Source organism: Mesoplodon mirus (genome assembly GCF_964341445.2).
Source record: "Mesoplodon mirus genome assembly, chromosome: 9".
NCBI lineage: Eukaryota > Metazoa > Chordata > Mammalia > Artiodactyla > Ziphiidae > Mesoplodon > Mesoplodon mirus.
The window spans coordinates 47,515,568-47,534,920 of NC_138985.1; the positions used below are offsets into that span (position 1 = coordinate 47,515,568).

At 37.8% G+C, this 19,353-nt stretch overlaps 1 protein-coding gene across 1 annotated transcript in view; it reads left to right on the forward strand.

The window, feature by feature from the left end:
• Positions 1 to 10,095: 10,095 nt before the first annotated feature.
• The window catches only part of DGKB (diacylglycerol kinase beta), a gene marked incomplete at its 3' end in the record, with an annotated part of 923,203 nt that continues 913,945 nt past the window's right edge, over positions 10,096 to 19,353 (forward strand). Inside the window, exon 1 of the mRNA XM_082632047.1 lies at positions 10,096 to 10,487. The remainder of the gene's footprint in view (positions 10,488 to 19,353) is intronic.

The window sequence follows — 19,353 nt, forward strand, 5'->3', positions numbered from 1 at the left end:
ATAGTGTACAATGTAACTATGGCTATTGAAGAGAATGTATATAACTTTAACTTTAGCATTGTAAAACGAGAATCAGAAAGCAAATAGGGAGTGGGGAGGGGATAGAGAGAAGTGGAGATATTGGTGGAAGCTCTAATATCTTCCATTTTACAGAGAGAGTGGTTAAAAGATGCTGTTTATGGAAAATGGATGAAAAATGGAGGTTTAAGAAAGTTTTCTGATGTAGAGGGGGAAAGGAGATGTAGCAGGTGACAAATGTGAGCCAATTACTTTCTTATTATAAGAAGAAATCAATAGACAATGTATATGTTTTGTGAACCCAAAAAAAGTGTTCTAAAAGAGAATTTAAAGATTGAAATAAATACCAGTGAAATTGAAACCAGAAAATAGAGGATTTGCTTCTGAAGGAATAGAACTTTTGGTGGGCTGGGAGGACACTGTTCATTTTCATTTTCTTGTATTATTATTTTCATTACTATATAATCCTTATGCTCTCTTTTTTGTTTTTTACAATGTTGTGTTAGTTTCAGGTGTACAGCAAAGTGAATCAGTTATACATATATCCACTGTTTTTTACATTCTTTTCCCATATAGGCCATTACAGAGTACTGAGTAGAGTTCCGTGTGCCATACAGTAGGTCCTTATTAGTTATCTGTTTTATATATAGTCGTGTGTATATGTCAATCCCAATCTCCCATTTTGTCCCTCTGCCCCGCTTACCCCCTGGTAACCCTTCTTATGCTCTTTGAGTTTTTAAAAAAACAATGTGAATTTTCTTATAAAAATAAAAGCACTTAATTTAAGAGAAAGACCAGAGTTCGTAAAGAACAGAGTTTGTGCGAGCTATGAGAAACACCTTTTTCTTTCTTTTTATTAACTCAGGTATTAACTTTTTTTATTTGTTTGTGGCATGTTTCAAATGCATGAAACTAATCTTATTAAAAGCAATGCTTTCATGTCCTTTAGTCTCTAAGATTTTGAAGAGTGCAGATGGCATGAGATCCTTTTTCATTTCTCTCTTGATAAATTAAGTAGATACAAATTCCGAAGTCTAAAAGTAGAAAAAGGTAAAGTTAGATAAGTGTAATGGAATGAAACAAAATGACAGGCATGACCTGAATTTGTTAGCCATTCCTCACAATGCCATTGCACTTCTGCTCTTTGTATATGGTGACACCATTGCTTCCTCATGACCTTAGTTCAGAAGTTCCATGAGTCTGTAATGGATCTGCTCTGCTATTTACATACCATGTTAAAATCTGTTAGGACTCAATTTATACTGATAACATATGATTAAATGCAAATTTCAGAGTAAAATTCCTTCCCATTTTTGACAAAATTCTAAATCCTCAATTCTCTCCAGCCTTGAATTCTGTATATTGTTGCTGAATTAATATGAAAACTCTAGTTATTAATACTTATCCTTAATATGATGTTTCATTTAAGGTAAATTAAAGTTCTGTGATAGTGAAAACGGAATGGAGATAAGGACTAGTGATGTTATTTTAAAAAAGACATTGTGTATTTCAAAGATTAAAATGCCATGTGAAAATATGTAAACAACTTTTTTGAACAGAAAATCATCTGTGGATTAACATTTGGAAATGGGAACTAACAAGGAGGAATTAGATCTTTATACAGAGAAGAGACACAAAGAAAGAAATAGGGATTATCTAGAAAACACTCAGATGTTTCCTTAGTATTTTCTTCCACTTCATGTACCATAATTCCTACCTACACTAACTACATTAATTCCTACACCCCCCCAAAAAATAATAACCATTATGTATTTTAAAACTACTGTCCCTTGTTGGATTGCTTAGACCAGCTCTGGAAATTCTGAGTACATGAAACCAGAAAGAAGGGAAAAGAATATTCTCCTTTGTACTGCAAGATACTTATATTAAATGACTAGACTTGCTCTTTACTTTTTTGATACTGACATCTATTGGAAAACAGGAGAATATGTGTATGTTTGTTTTTTGAAGGCAAATAAAAATGGATTCATTAAATTTAAAACCCCATTTTAAATTAAAAATTAAGAATGTAAAATAGATTAACCATTTTAATGACACCATTCTCTAATTGCCTGAAAACACATTTACATGAGTTTTCAGTATTATAGGTCTTTTTTAAAGCCAGTAGTTGTTATTGCAAATATAATTACATATTCTTTAAAACTCATGTAATCTAGGCAATGTGTTCATGATTCAAACTAACAATTGAACATTATGTAGTGAAAGAAAAGAGTAAAGTTTGACTTAAATTAGAATGTACTCTATCGGGCTCTAGAGAAAAGATTTTTCTTTCTATCATGAATCAGTAACATAAAGAAAAGGAAGTTTTTTGAACTAATTTCATTGATTCAACATGTGAATATCCTTTTAAAAAATACTTGGGGAATATTTTAGCTAGGTTTTTTCCCAATCTGTCACTTGAGCAAAAATATGTTTGCCCAACAAAGCATATATGTTACTCTATAACTACTACTCAAACTTCTCTTCAATTAAGTAGATCTGTATGTACTAGGCCTACGTAGGGCATTTTGTGTTTAAGGGAACTGTCAGACGATCCGTGGAAATACAGAACACACAATTCCAAGGCCCAAGCCCTGTTTGATAAAACAACCTATAAGGTACATATTTTCCCTACATTCAGCTGTGTTGCAGACCTTACCAAATATCCCAACATTTTCTTTGAGCTTTAACCAATATAAGAAAATCAAGCATGTGATGGAGAAAAGTACCCTTCTTAAAATTTAACTTCTCTCTTTTCTTGATTAAAAATTAAACATTTAAAATCACAAAAGTAATACATGATTAAATGCAAATAGTATATAGAGAGTAAAAAGTGATCATTCCTTTTTGCCCTTCCCTAATACCACTCCCCTCCTCCCAGGAAAAAAACCTTAACTTAATTTTTCTAGTCTATATGTATTCACATATCTATGGATGTGTATATACAAAAGGTGTGGCACACATATCTATCTATTTATACACATATGCATCTATGTATTTAGGGGCAAATATTAATTCTAGAAATTCAAGAAATATATACAAGTATTGGAAGAAGTCTAAAAAAGAAGTAACAATTCCCCCAAATGCTACTGTCGAGGAATATTGGTCCTCAGTTTTTTACAAACACCATTTCAGGCCTTTTGCATCTATAAAAACAGATGTAAATAAGAAAGATAAAATGTGATCATACTCTTCATGTTATTTTAAAATTTTAAATGTATTAAAGTTGACATAGAACGAGAAGAAATTGAAATAAAGCGAAAGTAATCACAGAGCTTTAAATCAATGTTTCTTTACATTAAAAGATATTAGTTCCTAAAGATAGATCCCTCTAAACATAAGAGAAAAATATGAAGATAATATTAAAGAAATATGAATTAAAACATATTTTTTCCTTAAGCTGCATTTTCAGATTTATATGTTATCTATTGACTCTTTGTTATGCAAAATAAGGAACTTTGCAAACTTAAACTCCCAACTTCTTTTTTCATTTCTTATTCCATTTTCTTGTAGCCCTATTTATTTCACATGGTCATGGTTCCGTAATCGTAAGTACTACAATTTAGTAGTTTTGTATTTATCTATTTTATATTTCATTTATCAATTTTAATTATGTTATACTCATTCTTTTGCCCACTCCAGTCATAGTTTCATTTTGAATCTTGGGGTAATAATCAATGGAACAGATACATAGCTTAATTTCAACCTGGTTTCCAGGGGATTGATCTTACTTACGTTGCTGTAAGAAATCAATGTGGATTTTAAAATGTTTAGAGTCAGTACTATGTAAAAGTCCAAGAGATGGAAAATTTGTTTCATAAAAATAGATGATATTTTCTCCCTTTCTATAAAATAAGACATGCCATAATGTTTCTTTGTTTTTAATTTTTGTTGAGTTCCTTTGCATGCCTTTGGCCTTTCTGCTGCAATATAAGGAATTTTATTTAACAGAACTAGGTAAAAAATCAAATTCAGTTTAAAAAATACATATAATAAGAGAAGCTATAAAGAAATATTTTACCTCTTAAGCAGATATAATGTGATATAATTATTTCAGAAGTCGTTATCTTTGAGATTTTCTTCTCACCTAAGTTTTTGTGTCTATCAGTTGTGCTGGTCAGAGATTTCAGATGTAAAGCCTTCATTGGGTGGAGTTTGTATTTGGATGCAAAGGAGAGAAAGGCAAAGAGCACCACTGTCTCCCCCAGCACCTGTCTGTTTGTTCCTTTCCACCCATTTTGGATTCTGGATAAGCATCATTCTTCTCTCCAGACTATGGAGGCACTCACAAGCTTGGCTTGCTGAGCCCTCAAAGTCCATTTCTGCAATACTAGGACTGGGGTTTGAGGACCTCTCTTGGGTGTGTTCAACCACCAATGAAAGCCTTAGGGTTGCAGCCTGTCAACAAATGCTGTTCTTCACTCCAACTATGTCAAAGGTCAGGTTTTGTTTAAGTCCTGATGTTTTCGTCAATCCAGGCATGATCAATGAATCCCCCTCGCCTTGCTGAGGCTTACAAAATGACTACTACAATCCCACGTATGACCCTCTCTGTGGGACTAGAAGTAACTATGTAAGTACTGTCTTCAACCTGAGCCCTGAGATGGCTCTGGGAGAAAGATGAACTGGAAAGATTTAACCCATTCATCCCTACCCATTGTTACTCACTCATCAGAGTCACTTATTGGTGCTTGAGGAATATTCACTATGGACAGCTCCCTACCTCTGTCTGAGATGCTGGCTATCCTGTGCCCAAAGGGTAGCCATGGACACCTCTTTCCTCCTCATTCCTGAGTCTGAGATACACTCAGGGTTATAATGAAGACTGTGATTTAATTTAGGATTTCTTGGCTACAAACAATTAACTCTCAAATTTAATATGATGCTTCTCTGCCTCCAAATCTTGCCGTGATGATGCATAGAACTCTCTGGATCGTCTTCATGGGGGAATGCAAAAGAAAAGCACTTTTCTCACTTTTGAGATGTAGTTACAAATTTGAGATTATCCCAGGTTCTCAATACTTGTTCCGTTAATGGTCTCTAGTGCTGGGTCAGAGACATGGTTACTTAGATATCTAGGTGTGTCTCCAGCTCTGAGATAGTCCGTCTCTTCACAATTTCTGACATTCTTTAAACTCAGCTCACATCTGTGGCATGATCCTTCCCATGAATTTCTCAAGTTTCTTAATATATATTGTAGTGTTTATAATAGTTAAAAGGAAGATAATTTGAATGTTAATAAGAAAATGATAAAAATAAATTATGGTACATACATGTAGTGGAATACTAGGCAGCTAATTAAATGATGATGTGGATCTTTTCATTATTGACATGAAAAGACTTAACAAATTGCTTCATGGAGAAAAAGTGCTAAATACATTACATATCAATGAAGGGGAGAATAGACAAATCTCCCCCTTGCTGAAGAATTTTGAATAATTTATGTAGAGACCCCTCAAGGATGTGGAACTTAACTCCACACAACTTAAGTATAGGCTATGCATAGTGACTTCCTTCCAAAGAGTACAGTATGGAAAGGGGAAAAAAGTATATACTTTATACTGGTAAACACTACTTCAGCAGGTGATCAAGGTTAACATCAAGAGTGATAAGTCATGTTGATTCTGTATATCCTTGACATAATGTGATAAAAATGGCAGTTTACCTCTGTGGAAGACCATAAGACCATAACCCCAGTCTAGCTATGAGAAAACAAATCAGAGAAACCAAACACTTTGACATTCTACAAAATACCTGACCTGTACTCTTCAAAACCATCAAGCTCTTCAAAAGCAAGGAAAGTCTCAGAAACTATCACAGCCAAGAGAAGCCAAAGGAGCCATGACAGCTATGTAGAGTGTGGTACCTTGGGAGGAATTCTGGAACAAAAAAAGAACATTAGGTAAAAACTAACAAAATATGAATTTAGTATGGACTTTAGTTAACAATAATATATCAATATTGGTTTATTAATTGTGATAAATATACCATCCTAAGGTAATAAACTGGGTATGGGGTATATGGGAAGACTCTGTACTCTTCTGTAGATCTAAAACTATTTAAAACTTTTAACTTGCTAAAAATAAAAGAAACATTATGCGTAGTATATATTTGTTAGTGTAAAATACATGCATGTGTGTGTTACCTAGGGTAACATCTGGAATGACATGATAATATGCTAACCTTGGTTGTTTCTTGAGGGTGGGCTTTTTATCTTTTTTCTTCACTAATAATGTGTTATTTATACAGTGAAAAAAAAACAAATCTAAAATCACCCTCTGCCCCCTTTTAAGTAGCTTATTATAGCTATAAGCTACAGAAATCTTACACAACACAGAAATGTACTTTCTCACAAAACAAGATATCCAGAGGTAAGTTGGGTTCTCCTCATGTATGAGTCAGAGCTGTGGAAACTTTCACCATCTCTCTCAGCTCTGTGTCCTCAGCATACCAGCTTTGTCCTCGGGTTTGCTTCCTTTATGGTCACAAGATAAATGCCAGCATGAATTACGTGGCAACATGCTTTCTTGTTCATATCCAGTGACAGAAAAGAAAAACATGTCCTCTGACTTTGGAAAAAGATTTGAGTCAACTCAGGTCACTGTGCCCATCCCTAAACTAGTAACACTTACCATCACATATTACAAACGTTCCCTGGCCTTAAGCCAAGTTTCCTGAACCGGTTACTATTGGAGGATTTGGAAATGATGGCTCAGGTCTAATCAGGATCCAGTCAGTTTCCCCTGATAATGCGGGCTGGCTGGAGAGGACTAAAAGTCTGTTCGAGAACTCCTGAGGGAAAGTTTAAGTCTGCAAACGGGACACACCTGCCCCAGTTATTGACTCCCACTGCCTCAGACAAGTAGTAAGAATAGATGCCAGGGACCATCTATTTACCTGCAATTTAGGACCTTCAATACCTTAGTTCTGTCCAACTGAGAAATATCACCTAATGGTATGATCCACCAATCTGGTAAGTCTACCTCCATAAGAAGGAGGGGTAAAACAAGAGGCCAGAGGTATAACTTTGACAGATGGCTCTCAGCAAAAAAAGGAAACATCACAGGTGGATAAAAATAGTTCCACCTTAACACACTGGACTTACCTTTTAACTCAGTACAGGAATCAGCAGAAGATGGCAGCCTATGGGCCATTCTAGCCTGCTGCCTGTTTTTGTACAGCCCAAGAGATAAGAAGGGGCTTCAGTGTTTTAAATGGTTAAAAAAAAAAAAGAATAATTTTTGTAACAGATGAAAATTAAGTGGAATTCAAATGTCAGTGTCCATAAATAAGGTTTCACTGGCCACAGCCATACTCGTTTGTTTACATATTGCCTATGGCTGCTTTTGCACTACATGTTGGAAGAATCAAGTACTTGTGACAAAGACCATCTGGCCTGCAAAACCAAAAATATATACTGTCTGGCCTTGGCAGGAAAGATTTGCTGGCCCCTGACCTGAAGTCAGTCAGGGGCTTTGCTTCCTCCCTCAATGGAGGACATCAGCAGTCTCTAGCCAGAATGTACCCACCTTCATGAGGCCTCCTCTAGTTATCCTCCTGAGGATAACAGGCAGATGGATTTTGCCTCTAGAACAGCACTCCCAGAAGGCTCTGAACTAGGTCAGAGCAGTATATTAATCAATCCAACTCCAAGTCTGAAAATGATCTTTTTCCATTGTCCAGTCCAAATAATTTCCAAGTATGTTATTGCATATAGCCTACCAGGAATTTCTAAAGTGAGAGTAGAATTAAAGACATAGCTACCCTCTTGCAAAATTTGGAAATTTGTATAACGGCACCCCCAATCAACAGGTTTATTTTAAGTGCCTTTCTTTCGTATCCAACACATTTAAAGCATTGTCATTCTCATGTTGACTTTGAGTCATGTTTCTGACACCCCAAAAGTGAATTGAGTGTGAGCTCCATCTAGTGACTGAGCATGGATACTCTCTTGTGAATATTTTCAATCCTGTGTTTTAGGGGCTGTTTCTATTGCCTTTTACTATGAAAATGCTTAGGCTTAAAAATAGCCTGCCTCCCTGGGTAAGAGTCTTCCTCTTATGTAATTAAACAATGAAAAGCCAAATGGAGACCACGTGGTAGGGGTGATATTCAACACTGGGGGACAAGCACTTGAATCCAAATCTCATCCTCCACAATCCCTTCTTTTTTGGGGGGGGGGTGGGGGGTACACGGGCCTCTCACTGTTGTGGCCTCTCCCGTTGCGGAGCACAGACTCCGGACGCGCAGGCTCAGCGGCCATGGCTTACGGGCCCAGCCGCTCCGCGGCATGTGGGATCCTCCCGGACTGGGGCACGAACCCGTGTCCCCTGCATCGGCAGGCGGACTGTCAACCACTACGCCACCAGGGAAGCCCCACATGTGTTTGGTCCCTGTACCATTGCTGGGACCTGCTTTGGCCCAGTATGCTCGCTGAATTTCTATAGAGACAGCCAGTTGCCTGTAGACAAGATTACTTTATGCTGCAATAAATGATGATGTCTACATGTTATATTTATTAAGGTTTAGAACTGTTGCCCTAGGACACAGCCTTTTATACTCAATTACACTTCCATTTCTGAAACATCTTGCAAAATTCTAGGATTTGGAATTTTAAATGCCTGTTGCCACAGAGTTACAAGGTACACAGGTTCATGATGCTACAGCACAGATATTTATGGTAGATTTAAATTTCTTGTTGAGTTGGACTTGAAGAAGCTTCTGAAGTGGTTGTAAAGCTCTCAGAACAGTGATCTTAGCCAAGCAACTTCAGGTAGATGTGAACTTTCAGTTTTCAGTCTGATCTGAGAACCCAGTGAATGGCTGAAATGTGTTATAACTGCTTTAAAAATGCTCTTTGCTTTCTTTCCTTTTTAGTGTTTGAAGATTGTAATGGCTTTCTAAGTACACCAGTTGTAAGGCACATAGTCTGCTTTTAATTGTGCTATTGAAGAATGGGCAGTGTGTGTAAAGCAGTGTAATGTTCATTATCCGGTTTCTTTTGTCACAGTCTCCTTTTCGCTTCTCCTGCAGAATGTCACTTGCAATGTGCCTACTTATTATTATCAGATCCAAAGCTCCTCCATGAAATTTTTTTTGAATAAACAAATCTGAAAAAAATCTTTCCATTTCTTAATTTTTAATATATTATATTAAATATATAATATATCATATCAGTTTGATATATTAACTTATATATTAAATATATTTAATATATACGATATTGATTTTAATATATATTATATTAAATATATAAATATATAATTCTTGCTGGATTACTTAAAATCCTTGAGCCTATGTTTCCCCTATTTATAGATGATACGCACTTTATCACCTATGTTATCGGTTTGAAAGGATTATATAAGATAACATAGGGGTAATTATTTTGAGAACTAAGTATAAATCTATTCAAGGTCTTCGTTGAATTGAATCTATTTGGAGTCTGCTTTCCAACGTGGACAATTATCTAATGAAGACAAGAACAATGACATTCATCTCTGCATCTCTTGAAGTAGGAAAGGTAGCTGCATTACTCAGGGTTCTGCAGAGAAACAGAACCAATAGGAGGTGTGTGTGTGTGTGTGTGTGTGTATACAGAGAGAAAGAGAGTGAAAGATTTATTTTATAGAATAATTCACTGGGATTGTGGAGTCTGGCAAGTCCAAAATTTGTAGGTCGGCCAGCAGGCTATGGACCCAGGGAAGAGGTGATTTTGCAGCTCCAGGCCAAAGACAGTCTGCAGGCAGAATTTCCTTTTCCTCAAAAATGTCATTCCTTTTTCTCTTAATTGGGTTGGATGAGACCCACCCACATTATGATTGTAAACTACTTTATTCAAAGTCTACTGACTTAAATGTCCATTTTACCTAAAAAATACCCTCACAGCAACATCTACCCTAATGTTTGACCAAATGTGTGAGTATCATAGCCTAGCCAAGTTCACATATATTAACCATCACAGTAGGTGATTAATAAATATTTTTGAATGACAATATTACATAATTATGAATAAATTTTCATTGCTGTGAACTCATTTCTTTTATAAGGAATTTATGGTCCTTTACAGATTTTTGGATATGTTAAAATTCTTTTTTTTCAAGCTGTGGTATTACATATATGTGTCTAGGTAGCTTAGTGTTGTAGATAGGTAGCTAGATGGATAGATAGTTGGATGAAAGACTGGATGGACAAATGGTATATAGCCAGATAGATACCCAGATAATATTAATATACTGGTCTAGCTAATCATCATTTTTGGATATTAAGCCATTACAGATATATTCTTTGAAATTTTTAATTCTTCTTTGTATTGGAAACGGTCCTGTCAAATTTTATTTCAAGGTTACTATAAACCATGGATGGAGAGAACTAAGAATATGGCATAAGTGAAATCTCTGCAAATGAGAATTTCAAGGAGAAAGGGAGACTTCCTTCTGACCCGTGTCTACATGAAGGAGAAGGGAATGCCAGTAAGTCAGATGCTAATGTTAAAATTCCTATTTATTTCTGTCCCCGATCAGTCCCCTTCAAGTGGGAGGGTGCTGTGGAACTATCCATATGTGTGAGAAGACCTCTTCATCTAGTGTGAGGGTACCTGTGGGTCTCTAAGGAACCTTGGCATTTGGCTCAGCTCCATATATGAAACAGAACTAGAGCAATATTCTGGCCTTTGCTGAAGATGGTGGCTGAATAAATAAGAGTGAAGCAACGCCTCTAGCTTTCTCTGCATGAGATGCAGGAGACAAAAGTTTGTGCATGTCCTGGCAGAGAAATATTTAGGAGCTAAGAAATATGGAGGAATAATACAGGTGCAGGGATCAGAAGAAGAGACTATAAAATACATAGGACTTTTGTCACTAGGAACAAATGGATGGATACCATGGACGTTAGCAGTGGGTGCCAGAATATCCCCCAACAGGTAAGACTGGAAGAACTGCCTCTCAGCAGACATGAGTCCAGAAACCAAAGCCAACTTGCAGAAGCCACAAGAACCTGAGACCTTCTTGTTCCCCTGTCACCATAAGGTGCCTCAGTGCCATTTTAGGGAAAAGTACCAGGTGGAAAAGAAAGTTGAAAAAAGCTGAGCATTTTCCTGAAAATGACTTTTTCATCCAAAAAAAAAAGTTATTTAAAATGAAAGGGAATGTGGCTCAGTGTAAATTGCCCTCACCCACCTGGTCCATCACTCTATCCCCCAACCTTCTGTACTTTGTAAGTGCTAAACTCATCAGGGAAAGGATTTATAAAAAAAAATAAATCCATTGTAGAACATAAATAGTTACATATTTTTCTGTATCTGAGTTGTACTAAGTAAATTTTTAACCCTGTATCCCTCCTTCTTTCTATATATGTCTCTCTCAACTACTTTCAAATCTATAATACAAAGTATTTTCTATAACTATTATGTCACCTTCCCATAACAGGTTTTGGGAGGAAAAATAATTTTCCCTGTATACTTGTTTTATTACTGGACCACCCGGTAGTGAAAGACAGATTAACAGAAGAAAAACAAATTTAATAACATATATTCCTCCTGCATACATGGGAGATATCCAGGAAAATTGAGTAACTCCCTGAAATGGCCCAAGCCACCTACTTAAATACCATCTCCAGCTAAAAAAAATCTATTGGGGGGTCAGGAGGCAGTTTTGGAAGGCTTGTGGGCACAACACTGTAAACAAGGGTATGATTGTTATGCAGATTTAAGAACTTGGCATTTCTGGAGATTGTCATCCTTTTCCTCCTGGTACAAAGAGAGAGACACAGTTAGAAATAAAGATTTCTCTTATAAAAGTAAGTGACTCTGGGCTTCCCTGGTGGCGCAGTGGTTGAGAGTCCGCCTGCCGATGCAGGGGACACGGGTTCGTGCCCTGGTCCGGGAAGATCCCACATGCCGCGGAGCGGCCGGGCCCGTGAGCCATGGCCGCTGAGCCTGCGCGTCCGGAGCCTGTGCTCCGCAGTGGGAGAGGCCACAACAGTGAGAGGCCCGCGTACCGCAAAAACAAACAAACAAACAAACAAACAAAAAAAGTAAGTGACTCTTACAAAAGGGAAACTTCTACTCTGTTTTCAGAGCTTCTCCTGTGCCTGCTCTTTTTTTTTTTAACATCTTTATTGGAGTATAATTGCTTTACAATAGTGTGTTAGTTTCTGCTTTATAACAAAGTGAATCAGCTATACATATACGTATATCCCCATATCTCCTCCCTCTTGTGTCTCCCTCCCACCCTCCCTATCCCACCCCTCTAGGTGGTCACAAAGCACCGAGTTGATCTCCCTGTGCTGTGTGGCTGCTTCCCACTAGCTATCAATTTTACATTTGGTAGTGTATACATGTCCATGCCACTCTCTCACTTTGAGGGGGAAGGGTAAACTGTGTGCTGTTTCTTAAACATAACCAGCTCAAGATAATCCTTATACCAAAGAGACATATTTTGTGTGCAAATTTTGCCCCTCTTTGCAGGAAACTATCATTATTTTTCTAGAACGAGGCATGAAGCTGATGTAATTCAGTGACTTGTTTCTAGTCACACAGTAAGTCACAAGGAGGGACATAATCAAGATTAAATCCTTAGTTTCTCGATTTTTTTTATTGCCCAGTGTGTGAAGTCACACTGTCTTTCAATATGCTTCCTGATATTTCTGGTTATTTGTAATTTTATATAAGAAGTAATGTCAATAAGAATTATGAGTAAAACATTACATAAACCAGTAAATAAATCAAAATTAATTCACACTCGTGCCATCTGTACATATGTGGCTCTTCTGGTTGTTTTAAAGGGCCCTGGCCACTTTGTGTGAACATCTCCGGGAAGGGCTGGAGGAGAGATGTGAGTGGAAAGGAGCAAATGGGAATTTCATGACCACATTTCACTTGGCTTGAAGCTCTTCCTATCACTAGAGAAAATGCAAACTCCTAGAAAATGGCCAACTTCACTGGCCAAGACTAAGTATAGAATTTAGGAAGAGTACAAATGAAAACAGTCAACTTTACGATAATCATGAGTGAGGAATGAGGGAATCCTTTTGTCTGAGAGTATCAAGACTCTCTAGGGTAGCTTCCGGGGCTGTGTTTTCCTTCACTTTTCCTCCCTTTAAGGAGTGATGCAGAAGCTCAAAGGACCTATTGTTTAATCTCTTCATATGAATATATCCATCTCTGTACTTTCTTCTACTGATGCTCCCAGGTTCCTGGGCATAATTTCTATCTTTCCTTCTTAATCACAAATTATAGTCACTGTTGCACGTGCGTGTCAGATGAAATGGTTCTTTCCCATAAACTCTTCAAATTTGTACGTTTGAGGAAGGATTTTTCTTTTACTTTTTAGGTTTTTTTCCTTAGAAATTAAGGAAATTAGGGTACACATCTTTCATCTCTTAGGAAGCAGCCTATTCTGTAGCTCCAACACTTGCTGAAGAGATTCTCAATACCCTCACGGTCACTGTGAGCTACACATATACATGATCACTTTGAAAAAACCACTTCAGTTATGCCTCAGTGTTTTCCCTATATACATTTTATTTTACCTGCTCATATTTTTGTGTTGAAAACCAGTGAAACACATGAAACAAAAACATTTTCAACTTATGACCTTTATTGGGATAAGAATTTCTCTGGCTATACTTGCCCTAAATCACTGTTGCAGAAAGCAACTTGAGAGGAGAAAAAGCACTAAAAAGAACATGAAAAGAGGAGCAGCACTGACATTAGTTGTACTATTCGTTGGCACACCAGACAATCTCACACTTTCTGGCTAATCAGAATAATGACCACCTTTCTATGTTAAGGGCATTCTCTACTCCTTGGACCTTTGAGCAAGTAGAGTCCACCTTTCCCTGTGAAGCTGAAAATGCCATACTCATTATTTCCCAGCCTCCCTTTCAGGTGGAGCACAGTCATGGGTCCTATGCTCTGCCAGACTCTGAATTGGGTGATAATGATGCAAAAAAACAGGAGCTACAGAATTCTTTCTGAAAGAGTGGCGGGTACAGGGAAACCAGGTTCCTGAGGTAGAGTGCTGACTATGTCGACAGCCCTGTAGAAAAACCATGGCAGCCAACTTTGGGTTGTGGGAGTTCCAGTTTATTGTGCCTGGGGGTAGAGGCAGTGTCCTCACTAGATCAGTTCTCCAGCACAGCTTTGAGCTTTATTCATTGTTATATCATCTCTATTCTTAGTTCTTCAACCCTTCTCATGAGGCTGTGTATTACTCAGTATTTGATAAATTCATTTTCTGCTTAATTCAGTCAGAGCTAATTTATTTGGCTTATAACTAAAAATACTGATATACAAAGCAATTATTTCTGCCTTAAGGAGAAATAATTTTGAAAAGTCCATTCAAACCATTGGAAATTACTTTCAAGTCCAAATGCTGTATAATGAATTCTCTGAAGGACGATTGAATTATTGTATGATTTGACTCTTTCCGAAAATTAGATGGAGCTATTTGTGTGTTTAAACTACCCCGACTCGCAACATTTTTAAAAAATTTACTGAATAGAGCACTACTTTTCACATATCAGAGATAGTCTGTTATTGAAAAATGATGTGTTCTCATGTGAGTTGCATTATTTTCTCTTTGCATTCTCCACAGCTCCAATATATGTTTAAAACATTTTGTACTCAATTAATGTTTGATTATTAATTTATTGTTTGTTTTGGAACTGTGAGCAGGCAGCAGAATCAAAAAATCATCATCATACCTGTGAACATATGGCCTGTTATTCATACCTGTGAACGCAGATCAAATTGGTGTCTTGAATAAATTGCATAGAAAAAAATAAAACATTTGCTACTGAATGGGCATTAAAATGTTAAAAGATATTAAAATACTTCTGTGGCCAGTATTTGCAAGTGATAATTATGGGATGATGTCTTAGACATTTGGGCTTTATATTACAGAAACAGGCTTAGAACAAACTTGTGCAAAATGGAGGAATTTATTTTGCGAGTACAGAACTATCTTATGAAAGCTAGGAGTAAAAAGTACACTGGGGATTCATGATGGACATGAGGTAACTAGAGTACCCAGGGAGTCATTCTTTGATCTCTTTTCTTTTTTGTCTTTGAGCCAATAGATCTCATCCCAGCTGCCCTTTTACATCTCCTACATTGTTCTTTCTCTAGTTCAAGTTTTTTGTTTCTCTACAGACAGGTTCCTTACCTCAGTACCAACCACCTTCAGAAACCTGGTGCAAAATATCTGCTGACCTCACTTTCCATTTTATTGGAGGGAATTTGGCTAAAATTGAATCAAATGTTCACCCTTGGCATAACCAATGTGACACAGATGGTGCAATCTCATGTAAAAATACTGCTCCTAGGGACCGTTCCTCACGAAATTTTTGGTACTGGAGATGTAAATCTCAGGAAACTAAGTGTTGTGAAGTTGGGAACTATGTCAAAAATTGTCTTCTACAGATTTTAATAAAAGTACCCTCTTTAAGAAAAGTTAACAGGCATTCCATTTTGTTTTATCACTTTGGGATTTAAAACACTTTGAAGGCAAAAATAACTTGTAATACATAATGCTTACAAAATAAACGTTTAAATTGCACTTAAAGTTGTCAACTTGTGCTCTACTTTGTATATTACTTCAACGACTTCATTTATATTCTGATCTTTCATTTCAGGAACATCTTGGTAAGTAGACATGAGGAAGAGGTAAAGTAGGCCTAATTCAAATATGTGGAAAACTTTGTTGTCATTTCCCTGAGGAATCAGAAAAATATCCAGTGACTTCTGTCTCTGTCATTTCAGGTTTCTATGAAAAATGTTCTCTGAACATACATGATAGTATTTTTAATATTTCTACCACCCTTATGAGGAGGAAAGCACATTCTAGGAAAAAGCTGGGCTCAAGAACTGATACATCAGGAGTGTTTTTACTGGGTGTGATCTAGCAGACCACCAACAGTTAAGGTTCTTATATGTATGACGTTCTCTGTGTAATCACACCAGGATAACCAATTAAATGATACTTGGATGTACATTCTCTTTCCTCTATTGCTTTCTTTTCATGTATTCTGAATATTTCATGTAGAACATCTAATTTACAGTATGCTTTGCAATATTTTTTTCTGAGAATTCACAAGTTAACTAAGTAATATAATTGACTGATGAAAAACCTAAAGTTGGGACAACTGGAAAATCTCTGAAAGCATGCTCCTGCCCCACTGTGCAGCTTGTCAATATTCTCTACCCATTAGGACAGATGTAAAGGACACCTCTCAGGTTGATGTCAGGTACCATTTTTATATGTGACCTGCTCACTCCTTAAAAGCTTTCTGTTTCCTCTATGGTTCCTATTTTCTCTAGTAAGGCAAATATAGGATTTTTTTTTTAAACATGCATTCTAGCTGAGGATGAGCATAGGGAGAATCTACTAATCCTCTGTTATTTTTCAAGTCCTGGAAATAGGCCCTGGAAGCATGTAGTGAGAAGAAACAGAAGAAACATAATCTCAGCAGAAGAATTAAAAATAAAGCAATCAATCTCTACTGTGTCTCCTAGCTTTTCTTTAGAGCTTAAAGATTTTTTTCAGAGTTAAAATTTGAGAGATTTTGAAAAGTTTATTTCAACCAAAGTCTGTGGTGGAGAAGAAAATTTCTCTCTACCCTTTCTTGGTTTTTCTGGTTGGTCTAACAATTAAATTGACATGAGACAGGAGAAAATCAAATTTAATTTCTCACATACGGGGGCCCCATAAGAAAAATGAGACTCATTGATTTTCAGGCAGTTGAAGCTTATGTGCGGTCCTGAACTAAGCAGAAGGGGGAAGGGGTCTGGGACTTCAAAGGGGAGAAATATAATTTACAGAAAGGTGGGAAAAGCAAATGTTTGGTAAGCAGATGTTTGCTGGGCCATGCAGAAAAAATGGGACATAGAGAGGACTTTGGTCTTCAGGCCCTGCCAAGTTTTCCCTGCCACACCTAGACCAGATTCTTGCCTCTCACTGTTGTGGCCTCTCCCGTTGCGGAGCACAGGCTCCGGACACGCAGGCTCAGCAGCCATAGCTCACGGGCCCAGCTGCTCCGCGGCATGTGGGATCTTCCCGGACCGGGGCACGAACCCGTGTCCCGTGCATCGGCAGGTGGACTCTCAACCACTGCGCCACCAGGGAAGCCCTAGACCAGATTCTTTATATTTAGATCTCTCTGACGCTACTACTCTTCCTAGACCAGGCCCTTTATCTAAATACTCTTAGGAGGTTAAGTGGGAGGTAAAAAGAGAAACTTCCCGAGTCTACTATTTCTTAAAAATAACCCGAGTCTACTATTTCTTAAAAATAATCAGCCTAAAATAATCCTTATGCCAAAGGGACACATTTGGGGGCAGCAAATTTTGCCCCCCTTCATCTGCAACCTTTGGTTTTTTTTGTTTTTGGCGGTATGTGCGCCTCTCACTGTTGTGGCCTCTCCCACTGCAGAGCACAGGCTAAGCAGCCATGGCTCACGGGCCCAGCCGCTCCGCGGCACGTGGGATCCTCCCGGACCGGGGCACGAACCCGTGTCCCCTGCATCGGCAGGCGGACTTCCAACCACTGCGCCACCAGGGAAGCCCCATCTGCAACCTTTGACTCATCATAATTTATCCCATTTCCCAGACCCCACAAAAAATAACCAGAAATATATTTTTATAATCTATCTCAAATTGTTTCTTCTTTCATTAAGTACAAAATGGTAGTTATTTTTGAGGGACCTCGACTTTTATGGTAATATGTAGGTGCTATTGGGAATAATACAAAGAAAATATAACCAAGAAACCACCTAACAATAGAGATAAGACAAACATATAAGTGGCTTAAGAGAATACAGTTTCACTAAAACAACAACAATGACATGCAATACTGAATATTGTATTTGGTTCTGCTCAGCACTTCTGTATTTACTTTCAGGGCTAAATAAAACATTACATTTACTTGTATTTTTCATTTTTATCTTTAGCATTTCTTAAGGACTCCCCATCGATTAAAGAACTGTCCTAAGCCCTGGGATATATTATACAATTTATTTCCCTCCAGGAAGGAGATTAAAATTTAATTCAGAGACAGGAAACAAATAAAAAGTAATCAATTTTATGCTGGAGCTTTATAAGCACAGCAGTCTGGGAAATTCTGCTTTATGAATGGACCTAGTTTATCATAACTTTCTTTTGCTTTTGGACTTTAATTCTCAGAGGGGGCTTGTAAGATAGATTCATTGGTCTAGAACTATTTCCTGCAGCAATAATGCTATTGTAATTCTATTGTAAGATCAATCCATGGGAAAGAAACAAAACTTGAAAAATCAGATGTGCTGTAAGCCTAAGACATAGGATGGGGTATATGCTATTTTTCAGAGCTATATTTTGTTGTCTGTATACTTTTTAAAGAGAGTTTTCCCCACAAACGTGTTGCCTTCCATATGAAAGTTGGTTTTGTTGTTTATCCTTTAACATGATCACAGAGTTTCCCTGAGGTTCTGAGGCACCCATATCCTCTAGTAGCACTTCTGGAACTTGCCTAGTGAGAAGCATCACCAAGGGAGAGTTACTAAAATGCATATTCCTGGTTCCTGGCCAAACCTAGTAACAGGGCCAAGTTCTCTATTAACCACATAGACACAGTTCCTAGGGTCCATGGTAATTTCAGAATCTAAAAAAGTGTTCTAATTTCTTTCAAAACTGGAAGAAAAAAAATCCATCTTGGAGTATATTTTTCTTTATGCCAACAGTTGTAAAATATAATGTTTAAATTTTTTTTTTAATAGATAAAACGGTACTCTGAAGGCAAGAGTCTTGGGCCCATGGAAGTCAGAATCTGGCCCTGCCTAGAATACCAGAATACCTGCATTTAAGGAGCGCACATAAGAAGGTTTCCAAAACACTATTTGAGCAGTATTTCAATACTATATTCCCTCTGGGTTCAGTCAGGGCTCACTTAGGGATATGCGATCACTGCGAGCATTATGAAATAAGGGGTATATTAGAGGGGTTAGACCACACACTACTGTGGGACGCCCGGAGAATGAAGGTCTGGAAAGGGGATTTGGAGGCCAGCTCTCGCGAGTACGGGCGTGGATGGAAGGGTGGACGCTGGCAGGGGAATCCGGGAAGCAGGCTTGTGCAGCTGAGGGAGCAGGACATGGCGAGCCGATTGAAGTCTCCGTAGGGCTGTTGCCGCTGCATCTGTTGGGGGTGGGGTCGCGCTTTGTCCCCACGGCTGGCTGCCTGGCAGAAAAGTGGGACATGGCGCAAAGGAATGTGAGGCACGCTTGAACGAACGGGCAGGCACTCGGCCTCGGACTCTGACCATAGCCAACTGGACGACCTTTGGAGGGTAATCACCGCTTCAT